This window comes from Thermobia domestica, chromosome 14 (assembly GCF_964235325.1).
Source record: "Thermobia domestica chromosome 14, izTheDome1.hap1.1, whole genome shotgun sequence".
Classification (NCBI taxonomy): Eukaryota; Metazoa; Arthropoda; class Insecta; order Zygentoma; family Lepismatidae; genus Thermobia; species Thermobia domestica.
This window is the reverse complement of record NC_137467.1, coordinates 106,743,546-106,763,467: the sequence shown is the minus strand read 5'-3', so window position 1 is coordinate 106,763,467 and position 19,922 is coordinate 106,743,546. Positions and strand designations below refer to the sequence as shown.

Sequence of the window (19,922 nt, the reverse complement as noted above, 5' to 3'; positions counted from 1 at the left end):
GGCGAAAGTAGTGTTTGGAAGCTGTAGGAGAGTCTTAGTGGTTGTTAGTCTTACTGACCTCCTGAAATAACCTTAGAACGAATGCCATTATTTGTTTGATCTGTAGTAATTACTGCCGTATTGCTTCTTTTATCCCTTCCCGTGCTAGCAGAGGCTATTACAATGCTCTTAACTGATCGAAATCTTAATACCTCCTTCTTTGATCCTTCAGGAGGAGGAGATCCAATTTTATATCAACACCTATTCTGGTTCTTTGGCCATCCTGAAGTTTACATTTTAATTCTTCCAGGATTCGGTATAATTTCACATATTGTAACCCAAGAAAGTGGTAAAAAGGAAACTTTCGGTGTTTTAGGAATAATTTATGCAATACTAGCAATTGGATTCTTAGGATTTATTGTATGGGCTCACCATATGTTCACTGTTGGCATAGACGTTGACACTCGCGCTTACTTTACTGCAGCCACAATAATCATTGCTGTTCCTACAGGAATTAAGGTATTTAGATGAATCGCCACACTTCATGGAGCACAAATAACTTATTCACCTTCAATCTTATGAACCTTAGGCTTCATTTTCCTTTTTACCGTAGGTGGTCTCACAGGAGTCGTACTAGCAAACTCATCTTTAGATATTGTTCTCCACGACACTTACTATGTAGTAGCACATTTTCACTATGTACTATCCATAGGTGCCGTATTCGCTATCATAGCGGGACTTATTCACTGATTTCCTTTATTTAGCGGAACAACAATAAACCCCACATGACTAAAAATTCAATTCTTAGTAATATTTATAGGAGTAAATATCACATTCTTCCCTCAACATTTTTTAGGACTAAGAGGAATACCACGTCGATATTCAGATTACCCAGACGCTTATACTACATGAAATATAGTATCAAGCATTGGCTCATTCCTCTCTTTCATCGCTGTCTTAGTACTTGTAATTATTATATGAGAAGCCTTCGCAAGAGCTCGACCAGTAATCTTTTCAGATCAACAAACAACATCTCTAGAGTGATTTCAAAACCTGCCCCCTGCAGAACATAGTTATGCAGAACTTCCCTTACTAACAAACTTCTAAGGTGGCAGATAAGTGCATTGGGCCTAAGCCCCAAATATAAGAATAATTGTCTTCCTTAGAAATGGCCATTTGAAATCAGCTAGGTCTTCAAGATGCAGCATCCCCTTAATAGAACAAATAACATTTTTTCATGATCATACAATACTCATTGTGACCATAATTACAGTTCTTGTAGGCTATCTACTAGCCTCCCTTCCACCAAACACATATATTAACCGCAATTTGTTAGAAGGACAAACTCTAGAAACTATTTGAACAATCTTGCCTGCCATTACACTAATCTTCATTGCTCTCCCATCTTTACGACTCTTATACCTACTAGATGAGATTCATCAACCAGCAATCACTCTTAAAACAATTGGGCATCAATGATACTGAAGTTATGAATACTCTGACTTCTCCTTAACAGAATTTGATTCTTACATAATCCCTGTTAATGAAATAAATCCCAATTCATTTCGTCTATTAGATGTAGACAATCGTATTGTATTACCTATTAACATTGATATTCGTATCCTAATTACCGCCGCCGATGTTCTTCACTCATGGGCCATACCCGCCTTTGGTATTAAGGCGGATGCTACTCCGGGACGCTTAAATCAAGTAGCAGCCAACATTACACGTACAGGCCTATTCTTTGGTCAATGTTCAGAAATCTGTGGTGCAAATCGCAGTTTCATACCAATTGTTGTTGAAGCCTGCCCTCATTCAGTATTCATTAAATGAATAACAAAAATAATACAAGAACTTTCATTGGATGGCTGAAAGTAAGCAATGGTCTCTTAAACCAAAAGATAGTAAAATAACAATTACTTCCAATGGAAAAATTAGTTAAATTATAACGTAAGCATGTCAAGCTTAAATTACTACTCAATAGTATTTTTCTATTCCACAAATATCCCCCCTAAAATGACTTATCTTATTTATTATATTTTCCTTATGTTACCTTCTATTTGCATCTATTATATATTTTAATTCAAATACTCCTGATCCCTCCTTAAGTGACACCAATATTAAGAAAACAACTATAAATTGAAAGTGATAACAAACCTTTTTTTCAACCTTTGATCCCTCTACTTCAATCATAAATATATCATTTAACTGACTTAGAACACTAATTGGACTTCTAATTATTCCAATCCCATTCTGATTCTTACCAGGACGACCAAACATTCTATGAAATAAAATTACCTTAACTCTCCATAAGGAATTCAAAACTATTCTTGGCCCTACTAGTTATCAAGGAAGAACCTTCCTATTTATTTCTTTATTCTCCTTCATCTTGTTTAACAATTTTATAGGCCTATTTCCCTATGTATTTACTAGCTCTAGTCACCTAACCTTCACATTAACTCTCGCCCTCCCTCTTTGAATAAGCTTCATAATCTATGGCTGAATCAATCACACCCAACACATATTTGCCCATCTCGTTCCTTCTGGAATCCCGGCCCCTCTCATACCATTCATAGTATGTATTGAAATAATTAGCAACATCATTCGGCCTGGAACTTTAGCTGTTCGATTAATAGCAAACATAATCGCGGGTCATCTCCTCTTAACCTTACTAGGTAACACAGGCCCTTCTTTATCTCTCTCCATACTCTCTCTACTAATAATTGGACAAATTGCCCTCCTAATATTAGAATCTGCCGTCGCAGTAATTCAATCATATGTATTTGCAGTTTTAGTTACACTATATTCAAGAGAAGTTACTTATGTCAGCACCACAAAATCATCCTTACCATCTTGTTGATCAAAGCCCTTGGCCGCTTACTGGGGCCTTAGGCGCCTTAATTACAACTACAGGACTTACTAAATGATTCCATCAATATGACCCCTCTCTATTTTTCCTAGGCATATTAATCACACTACTAACTATAATTCAATGATGACGAGATGTAACTCGAGAAGGAACATATCAAGGATTACACACTATGCAAGTTACATTAGGTCTTCGGTGAGGCATAATTTTATTTATTATTTCTGAAGTATTCTTTTTCGTCTCATTCTTCTGAGCCTTCTTCCATAGTAGATTAGCACCAACAGTAGAAATTGGATCTTTCTGACCTCCAGCAGGCATCGTACCATTTAACCCAATACACATTCCCCTCCTTAATACTGCAATTCTACTGGCCTCAGGAGTTACCGTAACATGAGCTCATCACAGACTAATAGAGGGCAACCACACCCAAGCCACACAAGGGCTACTACTTACAATCCTCCTAGGCCTATATTTTACTGCTCTACAAGCATACGAATATTATGAAGCACCATTCACCATCGCAGATGCTGTTTACGGCTCAACATTTTTCATAGCAACAGGCTTCCATGGTCTCCACGTTATTATTGGTTCCACATTCCTAGCCACTTGCTTATTACGCCACCTTTTATCACATTTCTCTCCTACTCACCACTTTGGATTTGAAGCCGCTGCTTGATATTGACATTTCGTGGATGTAGTATGATTATTCCTTTACATCTCTATTTATTGATGAGGAGGTTAAGCCTATTTAATATATATAGTATATTTGACTTCCAATCAAAAAGATCATTAAATGAAATAGGCAATTAATACAGTCTTAACAACCGGCTTACTAACTATTATTATTTGCTTAATCGTTATAACCATTTCAACTCTTCTTTCTAAGAAAGTTATTAATGATCGAGAAAAAAACTCCCCCTTTGAATGCGGATTTGACCCCAAATCTTCAGCCCGAGTCTTACTGACATATTTGAGAGTAACATGAAAGTACGGAATTGAAGTAATTTGGCAAATATTTGCAATTGTTAAGTAAGACCATTCAATAAGGCTAAAGGAGTGTTTTGGAAAGTAGGCTGGCTCTTGTTAATCGATAGTTTCAGAGATATTTAAATATAATATAGAAATTCAGAACTGTCGTAATTTCTCCGAAATTTAGAATTGAAATGTGAGTCTATTCAGTGGTGAAAAAGGAGTGTTTGGAAGCTGAAATAGACACTTGCTAAATGCTACTGTTCGACATTTTTAGAATGAAAAAAACGAACAGGGTTTTCGTAAATTATCAGATATTTACAATTGAAATGTGAGTCCACTTAGCATTGCAAAAGGAGTGTGGAAGCCAAAGCAGAATCTAGCAGATCGTTAGTTAGTGACATATTTAATAATAACCTGAAGCAATAAATTAGTAGTAAATTGTCTGATATTTACAATTGGAAAGTGTGTTTGTTCATTCAGTAAGGCGAGATCGATAGTTACTTTCATGTTTCAGCAGACTAGCTGGTCGTAAGTTACTGGCTCATTTAAGAATGAAATTTAAAAAACGGAGCTATTGCAATTTGTCAGATATTTACAATTGAAAAGTGAGTCCAGTCACGAGGGCGAAAGGACTGTGGAAGCTGAAGTAGACTCTTGCTGCTAGGTAGTTACTGACATATTTAAGAATAAAATGGAAGAACAGAATTGTCGTTAATTGCAAGATTATTATAGTTGAACAGCGACGACATTCATTAGACTGACAAGAGTGTTTGGAAGCTGAAGTACAGTCTTGCTGATCGTAAGTTACCTATATTTTTAAGAACAAATTGTAAGAACGAAGTTGTCTTCAATTGTCAGATATTTAAACTTTAAAAGTGAGCCATTCAGTAGGGCGAAAGATAAGTTTGGAACTTGAAGGAGACTCTTTGTGGTCATTGCTTACTGACGTATTGAAGATCAATATGAAAGAACGGAATGGTCGTCAATTGTCAGATATTTACAATAGAAAAGGTAAGCCATTCGGGAAAGAAGTAGGATTTTTTTTCTGAATAAAGTGGACTCTTTCAGTCCTTACTGACTGTAATACTTAAAAATAAAATGAAAGGAGTTGTTGAAATTGTCATATATTTACAACTGGAAAGTGAGACCATTCAGGAGGGCTAAATAAGTGTTTGGAAAATAAAGCAGACGCTTGTTGATCGTTAGTTAATGACATTTAAATTTAAAATGAAAGCATTGAATCGTCGTACAATGTCAAATATTGCACTTTATAATTGGGTCTTTTTCCAAAGCGAAAGAATTGTTTGGAAGTTGAAGCAGACTTTTGCATATCGTTAGTTTAAGACATATTTAAGAATAACATGAAAGAATGGAATTGTCGTAAATTGTCAGATATTTACGATTAAAACATAGTTCACTCAGTAGGACGAAAAGAGATGTTCAAAGGTCGAATCATCCTGTTGCTACCCGACAGTTACAGACATATTTATGAACAAAATGAATGATTGTAATTGTCTTAAAATCTAGATATTACGAATTAAAAAGTGAGTGGATTCAGTACGCCGGAAGGAGTGTTCCTTGGTTGAAGACATATCTAAGTATAAATTTTAAAAACGCAAATGTCGTAATTTGTCACATATTTACAATTCAAAAGCGAACCTTCTCAATCGGGCGATAAGAGTATTTAGAACTTAAGGATGACTCTTGTTGATTGTTTGTTGCCGATGTATATAAGAATAAAATAGAATAATTGAATTGACGTAATTATCAAATATTTACAATTGAAATTGCGTCTATGCAGTAGGGGCAAAGGAGAGTTTGGAAGCTGAAGCACACTCTTGGTGATCACACTTTATTGACGAATTTAAAAATAAAATGAAGCAACGTATTTGTCGTAAATTTTCAGATTTCTAAAATTGAACAGATTTTTAGTTACTAAATTATTTTAGAATAAAAGGAAAGAACGAAATTGTCATGAATTATCACATATTTAGAATTGAAAAGTCAGTCTAATCAGTAAGGCGAAAATTGTGTTTGGAACCTGATGCAGACTGTAGTCGATCCCTAGTTTAAACCATAATTAGGGATAAAATAAGAAAGAAACAATTCTGATATATTTAAAAGTGAAAAGTGAATCTACTCAGCAGGGTGAGAAAAGTGCTAGAAGCTGATGCAGAGAATTCCTGGCCCTTAGTTACTGAAATATTTAAGAATAAAATGAAAGAACGGAATTGTCGTAAATTGTCAAATATATACAATTGAATATTGTGTGCATTCAGTAGGGTGAAAACAGATTTAGGAAGATGAATCAGACTGTTGCTGGTCGTTAGTTACTGAAATATTTATGAATATAGTGAAAGAGCGCTGTTCTCGTAAATTGACCATTATGGACAATTAAATATATTTTTGGAAGCGGAAAGAGGTGTTTGGAAACTAGCAGACTCTTGGTGATCTTTTGGTGTTTTATATATTTAATAATGAAGTGAAAAAACGGAATTGATGTTTGATAAATTGTCTGATATTTACAATTAAAAGCCGCGTGTATTCAGTAAGGCGAAAAGAGATTTTAGATGACGAAGCAGACTTTTGCTGATCGTTATTACTGACATATTTTTAACTTGCAGTAGACTAGTGCTAAACGTTTGTTACTGGCATATTTGAGAATAAAATGAAAGAAGGAAATTGATGTAAATTGTGTATAATTTACAAATGCAAAATTAGTCAATTCTGAAGGGCGAAAGGAGTGTTTGCGGATGATAGTTTGCCTACATATTTAAGAATAAACTGATATAATCGAATTATCGTAAATTGTTAGCTATTTACAATTGAAAAGTTTTCTATTCTGTATCATTATCGTTAGTTAATGAAGTATTTAAGTACATGTCAAACAATGGAATTCTCGTGAATTGTCAGATATTCATAATTGTAAATTCAGTCCACTGAGCATGTCGAAAGGAATTTGTATCCTGAAAGAGATTCTGACAAATCGTTAGTTACTTACATATTTAAGAATAAAATTAAAGAATGAAACCGTCATAAATTCTCAGATATTAACAATTGACTAGTGTGTCCTTTCAGCAGGCGAAAGCAATGTTTGGAAGATGAAGCTGATTCCTGGTGATCATTACTTACTGACGTATTTATGAATAAGTGATAGATCAGAATCGTCTTAAATTGTCAGCTTTAACATTAGAAAGTGAGTGCATTCAGTATTGCGAAAGGACTGTTTGGAAGATGATGCAGATAGAATCTAGCTGATCGTTAGTGATGACATATTTGAGAATATTATGAAAATAGGGATTTGTCATATATTGTAAGATATTAGCAATTGATAAGTCAGTCTATTCAGTAAAGCGAAAGGACTGTTTCGAAGGTGAGATACATTCTCATGATCGTTAGTTACTAACATATTTAAGAATAAAAATTAAAGAATGCAACTTTCGTAAATAGTCTGATATTGACATTGAAAAGTATACTCATTCAGTAAGCGAAAGGACAGTTTGAAAAAGTGGTAGACTAGCTGATCATTAGTTAATATGATAATTAAGAATAACATAAAAAAAACGAAATTCTAGTAAATTGTCACATATTTTAAAATGAAATTGAGTCTATTCAGTGGGGCGAAAGTTGTGCTTGAATGATGTGGCAGACTCTCCCAGGTCGTTAGTTACTCAGATATTTAAAAATAACAGGAAAGAACGGAATTGTCGAAAATTGTCAGATAATCCATTCACTAGAACGAAAGAAGTGTAAGGAAGATTAAGTAGACTTTTGTTGATCGTCAAATGGTTTTTTGGACTTTGAAAAATTAGTCTCTTGCTAATCATTAGTTACTGACATATTTAAGAACAAAATGATAGAACTTAATTGTCGTGAACTGCCAAAAATTACAATTGAAACAAGAGTTTATTCAACAGGGGGAAAAGAGTTTTTGGAAGATGTAGCAGACTGTTGATGATCGTTAGCTACTGACATATTTAAAAATGAAAGAACGGAGTTGTCGTTAATTGTCAGATATTTACAATTGAAAAGTGTATCCATTCCGTAGAAATAAGCAGTGTTGGGAAGATTAAGCGGACTCGTTTTCATTGTTAGTTAGTGATATATTTAAGAACGATATGAATGAACGGAACAGTCGCAAATTTTCATTGATTGAACGTAACAGACGTAAATAGTTACAAGTTTACAATAGAAAAGTGTGTCCATTGGGAAGGGCTATGAGACTCTGCGTTATCATTACTTACTGACGTATTTAAGATTAAAATGAAAGAACAGAATAGTTGTAATTTGTCAGTTATTTACAATTGAAAAGTGAAGCATTTCAGGAAAAAGATAGAAGTCTTTTTTTAAGGTTCCAGACTCTTGCTAATCTTTAGTTTTTGAGATACTTAAAAATAAAATGAAGAAACGGAGTTTTAAATTGTCAGACATTTACGATTAAAGAGTAAGTCCACTCAGCAAGGCGAAAGCAGTTTTTCTAAGAGATAACAGACTATTGTTGATTCGTTAGTGGTTGGCATATTTAAAATAAAATGAATTATCGTATTGTCGTAAATTTTCAGAAATATACTATTGAAGTAATAGTCTATTCAGTAAACCTAATTAAAAATTTGGTAGCTGAAATAGACTCATGATCGTTAGTTACTGACATATTTAAGAATGAAATGAAAGAACGGTATTGTCACAAATTGTCGGATTCCTACAGTTGAAAAGTGAATCCATTCAGTAGGGGGAAAGGACTGTTTGGATGATGAAGCAGACTCTTGCTAACTAACTTGCTCATGGTTAGTTACTGACATATTTAGGAACAAATACAAAGAACGGAATTGTCAAATGTCTGATATTAACAATTGAAAATTGAGTCCATTCAGTAGCCCAACGAATTGGAGGAGAGATTAGGTAATCGTTAATTAGTGACATTTAAAAAAATTAAGAAACGAAAATATTGTATATTGTCAGATATTCGGAATTGAATTGAAAGTCTACCCGGTAAAGCGAAAGGAAATTTTCGAAGCTGAAATAGAATCTCATGTTCTTTAGTTACTGTCATATTTAAGAATAAAATGAAATGACAGAATTGTTGTAAATTGTCTGATAATTACAAGTGAATAATTAGTCGATTCGATAGGGCGAAATACGTGTTTGCAAGATGAAGCAATTATTGCTGATCGTTAATTCCCGACATATTTAAAAATAAAATCAAGTAACGGAATCAACGTAAAGTGTTAGTTATTTACAACTGAAAAGTTGTTCAATTCATTAGGGCAAAAGATAAGATGGGAATAGGAATAGACTATCACTATCGTTAGATACTGTCATAATTAAGTACAAACAGGGGCGGATTTCCCAATAGGCCCGGTAGGCCCGGGCCTATGGGCGCGAGCTCCCAGGGGCGCACGGCCTAGAGAAAAAAATAAAAAATATCTAGAAATAAAAATAAATAACTTATGAACTTAACATATCTTTTGAATTGATTTTAAAAATAAGGCTAATTAAGCATTCTGATTTTGAAGTTCATTGGAACAAATAATTGTTGGTAAAGTTCACCAATCCTTTGTTAATACATTAACGGTATTTTGTTAAGCCCAGAGCCAAGTAAATTCCTCAAAAAACTTCCAATGATGAAATAGCATCGTGTAGTGGTGTTTAAGCAATTAACATATAGGCCTGATATAATTTTTAATATAATTTTTAATATTATAACCTGATATAATAAAGGTTTTTAGGTAAGTAACTTTAACCAGACTAGGGGGCGGAAAAAATTATTGGGCCTAGGGGTGCCAAAATGCTAAATCCGGCCCTGAGTACAAGTGAAAGAACGGAATTGCCGAGGCGAAAGGACAGTTTGGAAGATGAAGCAGACTAGCTGATCATTAGTTACCAAGAAGTTTAAGAATAAAATAAAAGAACGGAATTGTAGTATATTGTGTAATTTTTTAAAATGAAATTGAGTTCATTCAGTAAGGCGAAAGTTGTGCTTGGAAAATATAGCAAACTTTTGCTGTTCGTTAGTTACTGAGATATTTAAGAAGGACATTGTTGTTAATTGTTTGTAATTTGTAGACTTCGCATCGATATGCACTAACAAACGGAAAATATGCATGCAAACATGCGCTAAAAATCACGAAAATATGCACTGAAAATATGCAAATATGCACTAAAAATTATAATATGCACCAATAAGAAGCTAAAGTTAAATGAGGAATTTTATTACTTTAGAGAAAAAAGTTGTATTACTTGAACTACATATACTTGGTATATAACTATGGTGCATTCATGCTACAATACGACTGTGTAATTTTCGCTGTTTTCTGGCAAAAACCTGCATTTAACAGTCAAAACATTACTCTACATTGAAAATATTCCTTCCGTGTCACGGGTCGTTAAGAGACAGTATTTCAAAGAAGCAATGTTACTTGCTGATTAATCTGAAATTCGTGCGTCGTTGTTCCCAGGAAAACTTTATTTAAACTAGATAAGAATTTTATGCCAGGATTTTTCGCGTCTATTGACTGGGCGTTTCGAAGAAATACTTTTCCGATTGGTCTTGGTGGCGTCTGTTTCGTTATTGAATCAACCAGTTCAAATGCACTACAAACTTCTAATCTTCGCTCTCCTAATCACGTTATGATCTTTAAAATTGAACTGAAATTGATAAATGCAAGGTAGGTTTTCATGTATTTAGCTCCGCAAGCGTAATTGATTTGGATAGATTTGGTTTCTTGAATAGATTTGGTTTCTTTGAGTTCAAACAGCTCACAGTCAGTATGTGAAAATCAAGATACATCCAGTTAATGTATATATATATATATATATATATATATATATATATATATATATATATATATATATATATATATATATTTACAAATAAAAAAGAATACGCCAAGTACCTGTGAATAAAGAATAAATATCCTCAAAGAAGCAAATAAACATTTCTGGTATAAGCACATAATAAAACCTGCCTAGTGAAATTGAACAGGACTCGCAAAAATTTCCGTTAAAGGTTTTTAAGTTAAGGAAGATAGATCTATGAGAAAAATAAATAAAATACATACATGTGACGGACGTAGTGAGAAAATAAAATCTTGTACATAAGTCTACCCTATTCAGTTACAGTATTTATTTATGCTACGAATTAATACACATAAAACTTACAGTGACCAAAAAACTACATACGGCTTCAAAAGTCAAGATAAAAAGTTGATGATGTGCTCTTTGGGATCCCTTTTGATCTATTGTGTATATTATGCTTCTTGTTCCATGTATTTAGACCATCTAGAGAACGAGTTATTGGTATTTCGAATTTACTATTTAAATTGCACTTCGTTCAAAAACTCGCACGGTATTAAGGGGCTTACTTGGCGGTGGACTAAAGGTTAAATATGTAGGGTAACAAGTAAACAAAGACCTTTACAGACAACATAGTTCATATACCTAACTTCTCACAGAAATGTCTAAAATTTTTCTAAACGCTGCATTAGAGAAATTGAAAATTTACGTTAAAAAGTATATTTTAACATCGGTTGTTCGCAACACAGGTTCCGTCTAATCAAGATAATATAGCCATTACTTTTTACCTTTAAATTCATGGGAGCATGAAATATTTTCATTTAAATAAATTTTCGTTTAATACGGGGCCTCTTGAAGGCAGTTTTTACTGTATTAAAAGCCTGTACTCGAAAACCTTGTTATTGTTTAAAGAAAAATAAATCACTTGAAATTACTTTTTGTAGCCAATTATGTGTAAATCCAATATTTTCTTCTAGCGTAACATTGTCCGTTTCAAACAGCAATAATTTACAATGTATAATATTGATACTTTAAATGGAATAAAGTGATTTGAGCGAGACATGGAGTATAAATGTGAAGAAGCTAAAGTTATTGATACGTTTCGAGAGACCGAGGTGTATCAAAGCAACACAAGCTTTTATTTTAATAGTCTCCTAAACTCCTTAAAAAAAATTTGAGAACTAATCTCAGAAAGTAACTGCTGTAACAAGTTCTAGATTTTATAAAGCAAATATTTTAATTAATTGTAGAGCTCATTTTCTAAAGGGTTGTTCATTTCTTCCCGAAATACATTCTTGAACGGTTTCTTTGGAATGAACTCTGCCAAATATGAAAAAAGCCCAATTTGGGTTGTTTCATTGTTGTATAAACTTCTTATCAGACTTGAAACTGCTGTGAGAATATAAGGCGGCAAAAATAATTAAGCGCTTCTGAAGTTTGAGCTTTTGCTGTTGTGAGAAATAGAAATGTCCTTTTCTTTAAACAAGCTTACTTACTTTGAAAATATTACTTGTTAGCATACACTTTGTAAAATACGCTTTTTCTTCTTGAATTGTTAATGTCTTTCAACTTCAATCCATTGTTTCTGAAGAAAACTTCTAGAAGATTTTTCGGGCCCATTTAGTTGTAGTGTGACATGTTTGTCCAATTTTTGTCCACCCAAGAAAAAAATATGTACCATTCAAATTAACAAAAGGAGCCACGGTGGCTCAGTGGTAGAGTGTTCACCTCTGGTGGATGGGGTCTCTGGTTTGGTCCCAACTCGCGCCAAGTGAGCTTTGTCGCTTCGATCACCCGTAGTGCAACATTTTCAAATTTGAATTTTAACTACAGTAGGTCAAAATTTTGTCCAATTTTTAACCACCCAAAAAAGCTCTGTACAATTCAAATAAACGAGGAATGACCATTTCAAAATTTGCCACCTCGATCATCTGTAGTGTGACGTCTTCAAATCCGAATTTTAACTAGCTCAGCATTTTGTCAATTTTTTTTCCATTTTTCTCCACCCAAGAAAACATTTTGTACCATTCAAATAAACTAGGAAGTGCCATTATAAAATTTGGCCACTTCGATCACCTGTAGGACATCTTCAAATTCAAATTTTAACTGGCTCAGCATTGTCCATTGTTGTTCAGCCAAGAAAAAAATTTGTACCATTGAAATTAACGAAGGAGAGTCATTTCCAAATTTTGGTCACTTCGATCACCTGTTTTGCAACATCTTCAAATTCTAATTTTAACTAGCTCAGAATTTAGTCCATCTTTGTCCAACCAAGAAAAGCTTTTTTGCTATTCAAATAAACGAGGGAGGGCCATTTCAAAATTTGGCCAGATCGATCACCTGCAGTGCGACGTCTCTAAATTCGAATTTTAACAAGTTTACAATTTTGTTCAATTTCTGTGCATTAAAGTACTAGCAACAAACATTTTGTACCATTAAAATAAATCAGGGAGACTCATTTCAAAAATTAGCTACTTCGATTACCTGTAATGCGACATCTTCGAATTTGAATTTTAATTAGCTCAGAAGTTTGGATTAGAATTGGAACTTTGTCTAATTTCCATACACATTTGTACCATCAAGAAAATCTGCCATTCAAATGAACAAAGCAGGGTTGTTTCAAAATGTTGGCCACTTCGATCAGCTGTAGTGCGAAATCTTGAATCGAATTTTAACTTGCTCAAAATTTTGTCCAATTTTTGTCCACCAAGAAAAAAATTTGTGCCATTCAAATAAACGAGTGGGGACCATTTCAAAATTTCGGCTACTTCGATCATCTGTACGGCAACATCTTCAAATTTGAATTTTAATTAGCTCAGAATTGTGATGAATTTTTGAACATTTTTGTACCATCAAGAATAAATTCTGTGTTGGATGAATCACTCACCCTTTTCTTATTTTTTTTTTCACAGACTTTGGAAGCTATTCTAAACCGACAATAATGAACCACTTAAAGTCTATATTAGAAACTTGAAATTCCATTTTTAAGGAAAGTTGTTAGTCGTTAAAAATTATCAATTTGGTCGTTCCTTTAAATATGCATTTATATGCAGGAACGATATAAACATGCACTAACCTCCGAAATATGCAAATATATGCACTATAAAACTACTATTTTACCCCAAAACAACATAAACGAATTTCAGTTTAAAAAGCATATCAACATCACATCAAAAATAAAACATGCAAATATGCAAAAATCCGAAGTCTAGTAATTTGCAAATGAAAAATTAAGTCAATTCTGCAGGACGAAAGGAGTGTTTGGAAGATAAGGTAAACTCTTGCTGATCATTCTTTCCCGACATATTTTACAATAAAATGATATAACGGAATTAACCTAAATTATTAGGTATTTACAATTGAAAAGTTGTTCTATTCTTAGGGAGAAAGAAGAGGTGGGAAGATGAAATACACTATGATTATCGTTAGTTACTGGCGTATTTAATTACAACTAAAAGAACGGTCTTGTTGTAATTTGTTTGTCACTTACAATTGAAAAGTGAGTCTATTTAGCAGTACCAAAGGAGTGTTTCGTGATAAAGCAGACTATTGGTGATCATTAATTACTAACGTATTTAAGAATAAAATTTAATAACGGAATTGTAGTAAATCTTCAATTATTTACAATTAAAAAATGACGCTTTCAGTTTAGACGAAATTAGTCCTGGAACATTTAGCACACTAATCCTTAGTTACAGACATATTTAAAAATGAAAGAACGGAGTTTTCGTAAATTGTCAGATATTTACAATTGAAAGCTTAGACCAATCACTAGGACAAAAGGAGTGTTTGGAAGTTCAAGATATTTATTGATAGTTAGTTGAAGACATATTTAAGAATAAAATGAAATAACGGAATTGCCGTGTATTGTAAGATATTTACAATTGAATAAAGAGTCTATCCAATAAGCGAAAAGAGATTTAGCAGAGTTTAATAAGTCATCATCGTTAGTTAGCGACGTTTTTACAATAAAATGAAGTGACGGAATTTTGGTAAATTGTCTGATGTTTACAATAGAAAAATGTGTCTATTTAGTGGGGCGAAAGGAGAGTTTGGAAGTTGTGGCAGACTAAATAATCATTAGTTACTGAAATATTGAAGAATAAAATAAAAGAACGGAATTGTGGTAAATTGTTATATATATTTACATTTAAAAAGTTAATGCAGTCAAAGGGGGAGAGGAGTGTTTGGAATGTGAAGCAGATTCTTGCCGATCGTTAGTTGAAGACATACTTGAGAATGTAATGAAAGAACTTAATTGTCGTAAACTGTCAAATATTTCCGTTTAAGAAATGAGTACATTCAGTAGGGGAAAGGAGTGTTTGGAAGATTTAGCAGACTGAGGCAAATCATCATTTACTGACATTAGTAAATATGAAACAACCGATACACTAAAGGAGTGTTTGGTAGTTGAAGTATTTAGACCCTTGCAGATCGTATTTAGGATGAAATTGTTGACATATTTAGGAACAAAATGAGTGTACGGAAAAGACGTACATAGTTACATTTTTACGATAGAAAAGTGTGTCCATTGAGTAGGCCGAAGGTCTGTTTGCTACATAAATCAGACTCTTGCTGATTGTTACTACTGAACAATTTTTGGATAAAATGAAAGAACGGAATTATGGTAAAATTTCAGTAATAAGAATTGAAAAGTGAGTCCATTCACTAAGGCGAAAGATGTGCTTCGAAGCTGGAATATATATTGAATCACTCGCCAATATACATACGCCGAATGGAATATATACACGCTATATGTATAAATATATATATATATATATATATGCCAAATGGAATACAAATACGGAATATATATACGACAAAAGGATTATATATATGCCATATATATTGGAATCACTCTTTAATTCTAAGTATGTGATAAATTACAACAATTCTATTATTCCTATTCTATTATTCTATCCTGTTATTTCAGATTATTCCTATATATGTCAGTAACTAACGCGAAAAAGAGCCTGCTTCATTTTCGAAGCACTCGTTTCGCCATACTGTATGGACCTAGTTTTCAAATGTAATTATCTGTCAGAATATGACAATTTCGTCGTTTATATTTTATAATAAATGTCAGTAACTAGAGGTCAACAAGAGTATGCTTCATCTTGGAAACACACCAATCGCCTTCTGAAAGGAGTCACTTTTCATTTGTTAGTATCTGACAATTTATGACAATTTTATTCTCTCATTTTTTTCTAAAATATGTTAGTATCTAGCGATCAGCAAGAGTCTATTTCATGTTCCAAATATGTCAGTATCTAGCGATCAGCCATAGTCTGCTTCTTCATCTAAAGTGTCTTTTTGCCCTACTGAATACACTCACTTATCAAGTTTAAATATCAAACAATTTAAATGATTCCGTTCACTTGTTTTGCTATTAAAAATTCAGTAACAAATGAATAACTACAGGCAGCTTCATCCTCCGAACTCACCTTTCGGCCTACCGAGTGGACTGTTTTCAATTGATGATAACTGGCAATTTACGACAATACTACTTTTCATTTTATTCATAAATATGTATATAACTAACGATTAGTAAGAGTCTAATTTCTACAGCTTACAAACACTCCTTTGGGCCTATATATTGGAATCACTTTATGACAAAATACGACAATTCTGTTATAATACTTTATTCTTAAATATGTCAGTAACTGTCCATCACCAAGACTCTGCTTCTCTTTCCAAAAATCACTTTCTCTTTACTGAATGCTCTCGCTATTGAATTGTATATGCCTGATAATATAAGACAATTTCACTCTATCATTTTCTTTATAAAAATGCCAGTACCATATGATCAGCAAGAGTACTTCAGCTTCCATACTCTTTTCGCCCTGGAAAGTGGACACACTTTTCAATTGTAAATATCACTATTTACCTTAACTCGTTATATTGCAATCACTCTTAAATTTAAATATCTCATATTGCGACTCTTCCTTTATCTCATTTTATTGTTATATCTGTCAGTAACTAACGTTAAAAAGAGTCTGCTTCACTTTCCAAGCAAACCTTTCGAATTACGGAATGGACTCAACTTTCAATTGTTAATATCTGACAATTTATGGCTATTTCATTCTTTCATTTTATTCTTAAATCTGTCAGTAACTAACGATCAACAAGGAAAACCGTTTTCCAAACACATCTTTCGCCTTAAAAATTGTGGACTCACTTAAAAGATTCTATTTCAGCTTCCAAACACCTTTTCAGCCCTACTGAAGAGACCCACATTTCAATTGTAAACATCTGAAAATGTAAGAATTATATCATTACGTAAATACACATTTACGAAATGGTAAATTTTTTTCATAATATCCTAAAATACTTCACTAACTATCAATCGTCAAGAAGCTTCTTTTATTCCAAGAAACACCTTCATGAGTACCCAATGGACCCTTTTTGGCTAGAAAAATATCAAAATTTACAATTGTTTCCTTCCTTAATTTATTGTTAGATATTTAAGTAATTACCTATCAATAAGAGTCTAATTACTTCAGCTTCCATAAACTTGTTTCGCCTCTATACTTTAGTCAGTCTTGAATTTTAAATATCTGACAAATCACGACAATTTCGTTTATTCATTTCATTCTTAAATATGTCTTGAACTTACGATCAGCAAGCGTCTGCTTCAGCTCAAAACACTCCCTTCGCACTACTGTATAGACGCTTTTTCAATTTAAATATTTGAGAAATTACGACAATTCCGTTATTTCTTTGTGTTTTTCTATATGTCGGTAACTAACGATTAGCAAGAGGATATTTCAAGCTCTAAACACTCCTTTCGCTGTGCTGAACAGACTAACTTTTTAATTAAAAATATCTGACAAATTATGATAAGTGCGTTCTTTTATATATTCTTAAATATGTCGGCAACTAATGGCCAGCAAGAGTCTCTGACTGCTTCCAAACTCTCTTTTCGCCCAAGTGAATGAAATCAATTTTAAAATGTGAATGACAGAGAATTTACTGAAATTCCATTATTTCGTTTTATCCTTAAATAGTTATTCAACCAAAGACACCAAGAGTATGCTTCAGCTTCAAAAAAAAAAAAACCCTTTCGGGTTACTCAATGGGCTAACTTTTCTATTGTTAATATTTAAAATTTACGACACACGTTCTTTCATTCTATTCACAAGTATGTCAGTAGCTAACGATCAGCAAGAGTCTGCCTCGTCTAAAAAATTTTTCGTCATGCTGAATGGAATCACTTTTCAACAGTAAATATCTGAAACCTTACAAAATTACTTCTTTCATTTTATTCTTATTAATGTCAGTATCTGACGATTAGCCAGGGTCTAATTTCTTTAAAATCCAAATACCCTTTTGACCTACGTAATGCAATCACTCTTCAATTATAAATATCTGATCAGATACAAATATTCGGTTATTTTATTTCATTTCTAAATATATCAGTAACTAACCACCAAAAGGAGTCTGCTTCAACTTCCAAACACTACCTTCGCCCTGTCCAGTAGACTCGCCGTTTAATTCTAAGTATCTAACAATTTTCGAGTAATTCGTTCTTTCATTTCAATCTTAAATAAATAATAAGTAACCTTCAACTTCCAAAGACTCTCGCCCTGATAAGTAGACTCACTAATCAATTGCAAATATCTGACAAAGAACGACAGTTCTGTACCTTCATTCTATTATTAAATTTGTCAGTAACTATCAACAAGAATCAACTTCAGCTTCGAAACATTCCTTTCGCCACACTGAATTGCCTCACTTTTCTATTGTAGATTATCAATTTATGGCAATTCCATTCTTCCAATTTATTCTTTGATACATCAGTAAGTAATTCTCTTCAAAAGCCTGCTTCATCTTGCTAACACTCCTTTCGCACTGCTAGGTAGACTCACTTTTCAATTGTAAATATTTGACAATGGACGACAATATTGTTCTTTAATTTGATATTAAATATGTCAGTAACTAACGAACAGCCAGACTCTGCTATAGCTCCAAACACTCCTTTTGCCCTGGTTAGTTTACCCTCTTTTCAAATAATAACATCACACAATTTTCAAGAATTTGTTTCTTTCAAGCGATGGGCAACAGTTTGCATCAGCTTGCGAGCACTCGTTTGGCCTTAGTGAATGGACTAACTTTTCAATCTAAATATCTGACAATTTGTGTGTTTCCATTCTTTCATTTTCTCCTTAAAAATGTCATAACTAAAGATAGGCAAGAGTGTGCTTAATCTTCCAAACCCTCATTTCGTTTTACTGAGTGGATTCACTTTTCAATTGAAAATTTCTGAGTACGATAATTCCTTTCTTTCTTTATTCTTAAATAAGTCTCGAACTAACGATCAGGAAAGGCTTCTTAATGTTCGTAATACTCCATTCATCCTACTAGGGCCACGGTGGCTCGGTGGTAGAGCGTTCACCTCTGGTCCTTGGGGTTTTGGGTTCAAACCCTGCTCCCGCCAAGTAAACTTTTTGGTGGACAAACTAAGTGTCAGTGGGTTTTCTCAGGGTTCTCCCGTTTCCTCCCACTTTCTTCGTTCCACCATTCATTCATTTCTCTTTATCACCGACTCCTTTAGCCAAACCGGCATAAACGTGTGACGTACAACTCAAAGATTTCATTTCATTTATCCATTCCCCCACAGAATGGGATCAATTTTGAATTCTAAATATCTGACAATTTTAAACATCTCCGATCTTTAATTTTATTTTTAACTATGTCAGTAACTAACGATCAGCAACAGTCTGCTACATGTTCCAAACACTCGTTTGCCCCTACTGAATATACTCACTTTTCATTTGTACTTTTTGACAGCACGACGATTAAGTCTTTCATTATATTCTCAAATATGTCTTCAAATAGGGACGAACAACAGTCAACGTCAGCTTCCAACCACATCTTGCGCTCTATTGAATGGACTATCCTTTAAATTGTAAATATCTGATAATTTAAAATAATTCCATTTTATGATTACATTCTGAAGTATGTCGGAAACTACCGTTCAGAGAGTCTGCTTCAAATTGCAAAGACTCCTTTCCCCTACAAGCAAACACTTTTTTCCCTTAACTGAATGGACACACTTCACTAACAATTTACGACTATTCCGTTCATTATTTTTATATTTAAATGTATAATTAACTAACGATCAGAGAGAATCTACTTCATGTTGCAAACATTCCTATCGCCATTGGAAGTGGACTATCTTTTCAATTCTAAATATCTGACAATTTACGACAATTCCTCTCTTTCTTTTCATTCTTAAAATTATCGACAACTACCAATCAGCAAGAGTCTAGTTAAGCTTGCAAATACTCCTTAATGACTTCTGAATTGA

General features: G+C 33.3%; 1 pseudogene; it reads left to right on the top strand.

Annotated features, from left to right (window-relative positions):
* The first annotated feature begins 1,147 nt into the window (after positions 1 to 1,147).
* LOC145670688 (cytochrome c oxidase subunit 2 pseudogene) lies at positions 1,148 to 1,812 on the top strand (annotated as a pseudogene).
* Positions 1,813 to 19,922: the final 18,110 nt, after the last annotated feature.